This window comes from Trichechus manatus, unplaced genomic scaffold (genome assembly GCF_000243295.1).
Source record: "Trichechus manatus latirostris isolate Lorelei unplaced genomic scaffold, TriManLat1.0 scaffold00045, whole genome shotgun sequence".
Taxonomy (NCBI): domain Eukaryota; kingdom Metazoa; phylum Chordata; class Mammalia; order Sirenia; family Trichechidae; genus Trichechus; species Trichechus manatus.
The window spans coordinates 16216282-16222944 of NW_004443981.1; the positions used below are offsets into that span (position 1 = coordinate 16216282).

General features: G+C 40.3%; 1 protein-coding gene across 1 annotated transcript in view; it reads left to right on the top strand.

The window, feature by feature from the left end:
- ATG2B (autophagy related 2B) overlaps positions 1 to 6663 on the top strand; it is a 99539-nt gene that overhangs the window by 7623 nt on the left and 85253 nt on the right. The window lies entirely within an intron of this gene.

The window sequence follows — 6663 nt, forward strand, 5'->3', positions numbered from 1 at the left end:
GGGCCAACTCTTCAGACAGGGATTGGACTGGACTGTGGGACATAAAGTGATATTCGTGAGGAGTGTGCCTCTTAGCTCAAGTAGATACAAGAGACTAAACGGGCAACTTCTGTCTGGAGGTGAGATGGGAAGGCAGAGAGGGGTAGGAGCTGGTTGAATGGACATGGGGAATCGGGTGGAAAGGAGGAGTGTGCTGCCACAGTATGGGGAGAGCAATTAGGGTCAGATAACATTGTATGTATAAATTTTTGTATTGGAAAAAAAAAGAACATCGCATCAGGATTGGAGGAGGACTCATTAACAACCTGCAATATGCAACTGACTCAACCTTGCTTGCTGAAAGTGAAGAGGACGTGAAGCACTTCTGGTGAAGATCAGAGACTACAGTCATATCTGTAAAATGGGTGTAAAAATACCTAACTCAGAGGGCTATTGTGAAGATGTGATGCGATAACGTAAAGAAAATAAAAATCCTTACAACTGGACCAATAAGCAACATCATGGTAAATAGAGAAAAGATTGGAGTTGTCAAGGATTTCATTTTACTTGAATCCACAGTCAACACCCGTGGAAGCAGCAGTCAAGAAATCAAATGACGTATTGCATTGGGCAAATCTGCTGCAAAAGACCTCTTTAAAGTATTGAAAAGCAAGGATGTCACTTTGAGGACTAAGGTGCGCCTGACCCAAGCCATGGTGTTTTTTAGTTACTTCATATGCTTGCGAAAACTGGACAGTGAATAAGGAAGACTGAATAATTGATGTCTTTGAATTATGGTGTTGGTGAAGAATATTGAATATACCATTGGACTACCGAAAGAACAAACTCATCTGTCTTGGAAGACGTAGAGCCAGAATGCTCCTTGGAAGCTAGAATGGCGAGACATCATCTCATGTACTTGGGCATGTTATCAGGAGGGACCGGTCCCTTGAGAAGGATATCATGCTTGGTAAAGTAGGGGTCAGCAAAAAAAGAGGAAGACCCTCAATGAAGTGGATTGACACAGTGGCTGCAGCAATGGGCTCAAACATAGCGATAATTGAGGGTGGTGCAGGACAGGCAGTGTTTCGTTCCGTTGTACATAAGGTCGCTGTGAGTTGGAACTGACTCAGTGGCACCTGACAACAGTAGTAGAGACTAGGGCCACCTTCTCTTTTTCTGTCCATGTGGATGAAACTCACTGATGATAATTGAAAGCAAAATGATCTTTAAACTGAGGAAGAAGCGGCGTAAAATAATCTACAAGAGAGCACTTATTTGCTGAGTAGTTCAGTTGGCTCTGCTTTTACTGTAAGAATTGTTGAATCCCATGGATATCCCTCAGTGGACTAATGAGAAAAATGTTGCCTGAGTCTCCTTAACTCTCCTTTGCCATCGAGTCGATTCCGACTCATAGCAACCCTGTAGGACAGAGTACAACTGCTCCATAGGGTTTCCAAGGAGCAGCTGGTGGATTCGAACTGCCAACAACCTTTTGGTTAGCAACTCAACTGTTAACCACTGTGCTACCAGGGCTCTGTTGCCTGAGTAGATAAGAGGGAATTAATTTGGCCAAGTAGCATAATTTTGTCCTACTTATATACCATAGTTGACCTCGGGATTTCACAGAAGGGCTGAGTTTCAAAGTACTTAAGGATGAGTAATATATAGGAGTTTTGCCAAAGTGCGTGTAAGACTGCGTCTAAGTGTAACCTATGTAAACGTTTCATACTTAGGGATATTATAGTGTAGCTTAGTGGCACAACATAAATTCTTGAACTATTGACTCTTTCCAGAACTACTTTCTTAAATTTACTGTATTTTTTCTTTTAATATTACGCTTTAATTTTATAATAATACTTTGTGTACTATTGTATTTAAAACCACAAAATTGGGACAAATGAAAACTTGGTGTTTGCTGAGAAGAGAATTGCCTCAGATTCAGTTTCCTAAATGGTTGTCTGCCCTTGACAAATCCCCATGTTTCAAAGGCCAAGTCATTGCCCAAATATACTTAAAGCACTTTGATATATTTTTAATTGTTCATTTCTATTATTCAACCAATGTATGCTCATTGCAAAAAATTCAAACAACAAAGAAATATAAAAGTTTGGAGTAATAATTCTTAATTCCATTTCTCCCGGAGATGATAATATGCTACAAAAATTTCATACTTTTAATTATGGAAATACTTGATATGTCAAACAAGCTGTTCTAAATTTACCAGTTTCCTTTTATATGATGGACCTCTTTTTAATGTCAAATAATCTAAATTTTTCTTTTAAAATTAATACACAAAAGAAGTCTGAAAACACAAAGTAGAGGGGAAAATCTTACATGACTGAGATGTGCTTGAGGTGCTAAGAAGTACTAGAGAAGGAGCAGGCTTTGGTTTCATGAGGCTGTGTGTGGGAGGAAAGGGGGAGCTTGAGATTGGGGTGAGAATAAGATGATGAACTGTTCAGTTTTAAATATTGATTTTGAGGGGCCTTTGGATCATCCAGGTAGAGCTGCACAGGTAGCAATGGGAAGCATGGGATCATCGTTGAAAGAGCTGGCGATAAAGATCTGGGCGTTCTCTGAGCATCAGTAGTGACTGAAACCGACAGGGGATGGAGCCACAGAAGGGGCGTGTGTGGGACGTGGATCAGGGTGAGAGACGGAAAAGCCTGGAGAGGACACTCAGGTGGCCGCTGACATTTTAAGAGGTGAGAGAGTTGGCAGAAAGAGACTGAGAGCGTGGAGCGTGTTATGGGAGCCGAGGGAGGTTAGAATTCCAAAAAGGGAAGTGGTAACGGGTCAGATAGAGGTGAGGATTCAAGGACGGTAGGGCTGGACATTGCTGAGTGCATCGGTCAGTTTACTGGTTAAGAGCATTTCAGAAGAGCTGGGGGTTGGAGGGCAGGTTATGGTTTGTGGATTGAGCAACTAGCTACTCTGGGAGGAAGCTTGACTAGAGGAAGAGGGTTGATGAGTAGAGGGGACAGCAAGTTAAAGAAGGGGGTTTTAATATGTTTTTGAGGAGAATAGTGACCATGTACTGTACTGGGTGCTTTACATACATCATCTTATTCTAAGTTAGGTGTTATTTCCATTTTATGATGAGGTTAAATAGCCTGTTCACTCAGGCTCAGTACTAGTAACCAGTGGAACAAGACTTGGAACCTCAGTCTTTCCCACTCCCGTATCCCTTGTTTACCATACTGCCTCAGAGTCAGGAAACCTAGGATCTTCAACTTCAGCAGCTCTGGGTTCACCTGGGAAGTTTGTTAAAATGCAGAGTCCCAGCCCCTCCCCTAAGATTCTGGTTCTAGAGAACCAAGAAACTGAATCTGTAGTAAGTTTCCTGAGACATTCCGATGCATTTAGTTGTTGATTGTGTTTTGAAAATCTCTAGTACTAAGGGAATTGAAAACTTTTCCATTTAGTTTTGAAAGCTTGTTTGATAAGCCATCTCCAAAGCCAATACTGTATTCTTTAAAATTACGATTTTTTAGCACTTGGTTTTACTTAGCATCCTGCAAAATCTTCTACTGTGAAAATGTATTTCTCTCTCTCTTTTTTTTTAGTTTTGTTTCTGCAATGATTAACTGAAGACCTTTTGCAAGTTACTTAATTTTTCTGTTCCTCAGTTGTCATATCTGTAAAATGGGTGCAAAAATACCTAACTCAGAGGGCTATGGGGAAGATGTAATGCGATAACGTAGCTATAAAATAGCATAGTGTGATGTCCTGTATGTAGTGGGTGCTAATTAAATGTTAATTGACCTAAATCAGTTTTTGCAAATTTTTCTGCTCTATTTTATTTTTATTTGAATTCTGATGCCTTGGTTTAAACTCCTGAGGATGTCTTATTTTCCTAGTTAATATTACAGAATTAGGTATTAAAAAGGAACCTATAGTTTAATGTCGACATTTCTTCAGACTGTGCAACAACAGCCACCCATGGCCATGGAGTCGATTCCGACTCATAGTGACTCTACAGGACAGAGGGGAACTGCTCCATGAGGTTCCAAGGACACGCCGGTGGATTCAAACTGCCAGCCTTTCGGTTAGCAGCCGTAGCTTTTAACCACTATGCCACCAGGGCTCCATATGCCATTTCCCATTGCTGTCGAGTCGATTCTGACTCATAGTGACTCTATAGGACAGAGGAGAACTGCTCCGTGAGGTTCCAAGGACACGCTGGTGGATTCAAACTGCCAGCCTTTTGGTTAGCAGCTGAACGGCTTAACCACTGCGCCACAGCACATCTTAAATTCCTAATTGACCAGGTAGGTCCTGTGAGAGATAAAGAACAATAGCCAGCGTTTTATAAAGTATTTACTTGGTACCAGGAACTATGTTGGTAGCTTTACATGTATTATATCATTTACGCTGCCAACAACCCTATTAAATAGGTACTATCCGTATTTTATGGATGAGGAAATTGAGACTCAGAAGTTAGGAATTTGTCCAAAGCCATTCAGCTAGTAAGTGATGGAGTAGGACCTGAACACATGCTATGCTTAAAAGGAGTGGTCTTTGAAGGTTTTTGCTCAGTTATCCTTTTAACATTTTTTGAAAAACAACATATTCCTCATGCATTTTACAATTGACATATAAAATTTTTTCATTATAAGCTAAAATGGTTGTAGAGGGTTATCATGGTTTGAATTATGTCCCCCTAAAAATGTGTGTATCAGTTTGGCTGGGCCATGATTCCCAGAATTGTGTGGTTGGCCTCCATTTGGTGATTGTAATTTTATGTTAAAGAGGATTAGGGTGGACTTGTAACACCACCCTTAGCCAGGTCACATCCCTGATCCAATGTAAAGAAAATTTCCCTAGGGTGTGGCCTGTACCACCTTTTACCTCACAAGAGGTAAAAAGGAAAGGGAAGCAAGCAGAGAATTGGGGACCTCATACCACCAAGAAAGAAGCACCAGGAGCAGAGCGTGTCCCTTGGACCCAAGGCTCCTGTGCAGAGAAGCTCCTAGTCTGGGAGAACATGGATGAGAAGGCTGACAGAGAGAGAGCCTTCCCCTGGAGCTGATACCCTGAATTTGGACTTTTAGCCTACCTTACTGTGAGGAAATAAACTTCTCTTTGTTAAAGCCATCCACTTGTGGTATTTCTGTTATAGCAGCACTAGATAAACTAAGACAAGGATAATATATCTGTTGTGTTGTAAATATTGAAATAAGTAAATATAGTATCACTCTTTTTTACCCGGTAGAATCTAAATACCTACCATTATCCACTTAACAAGGCTTGAACAAGCTCTTCATTAACAGTTGGGAATATAGCATTGTGCGTACACATCTTGATTTATCAGAAGCTCCTTCAGATACCATTAGGCTTTCAAAGGTAAATGTTTTCTCTGGATTGAGTTGTTATGATAATTATTGTAAGCGTGTAGGTGATGAAAACAATATAAATATATTATACATTTTTATAATTATTAAACATAATAACAGTTGGAGATAACCTTTCTAATAATATGGATGGATTGTCCTTCCCTCTCCCCTAAGTAGTTCATGGATCCATGGATGAATGTACTTATAGCTAGAATTCAATAGGGCTCAGCTTAAATTTCATTCTGAATTTTAAAAGCAGATATATACTTGAGAAATACTGATGCCATAAATAAGTAGATGAGAATCTAAGGGGTTTTGTTTTGGCAGTATCACTTAGTTCTTTGAACTTCTTTGAGTGTCAGGCCAAAAATATGCGTAAGGTAGGGAAAAACCAGAGAGCATCCTGCTGGCGCCACCTGGAGGCTTTTATACCCTGTTGTTGTTGTTGTTGGGTACTGTTGAGTCAATTTTCAACTCATAGCTACCCCACGTGACAGACTACAACTGTGCCATAGGGTTTCCTAGGCTGTAAATCTTTACAGAAGCAGATTGCCAGGTCTTTTCCGGGGAGCTGCTGGGTGGGTTCGAACTGCCAACCTTTTCGTTAGCTGCTGAGCACTTAAGTGTTGCACCACCAGGGCTCCTTTTTTATACCCTAGGCAGTGCATAAGGAGAGATTCAGGATGGAAGAAACATAGGCCTTTTTTGGCTCAGTGGGAGAAGGAAGATTGTGCAAGAGAGTATGGGAAAGGAGAACCAACATGTCACCCCACCATAAGGGCTCGTGATTACCAGAAAGATCAGTTTTAGGAAAGAATGTATTTGGAGATTGAGGATCTGGATGTTTATACCTTAAAAAGCATCCATGCCCATGTACTTCTTGGAAAGTCTTTAGAATTACATAAACTCCAGCTTGAGGAAAGTCCCTTTAAAGTGGTAATCTCCAGTGATAAAAATATGAACCAATACAAATCTCAATACTCAGTGCTAAAGTGTAGACAAAGAATTATAGTACGACCTTTATGCAACATAATATGCAGGAAGTACCTTCTGACTAAGTGGCATTTAATGAATATTTGTTATGTTGATTCAAAAAGTGCACGGTTTATCTGTCAAAATTGCATTTAACTAATCTCCATAATTTACAAGAAAATCCAACACCTCTACAACAAAAAGACAAATAATCCTATTAAAAAATGGGCAAAGGAAATGGAACAGACACTTCACCAAAGAAGACATTCAAATGGTCAACAGACACATGAGGAAATGCTTGCGATCACTAGCCATTAGAGAAATGCAAATTAAAACCACAATGAGATACCATCTCACCCCGGCATTACTGGCA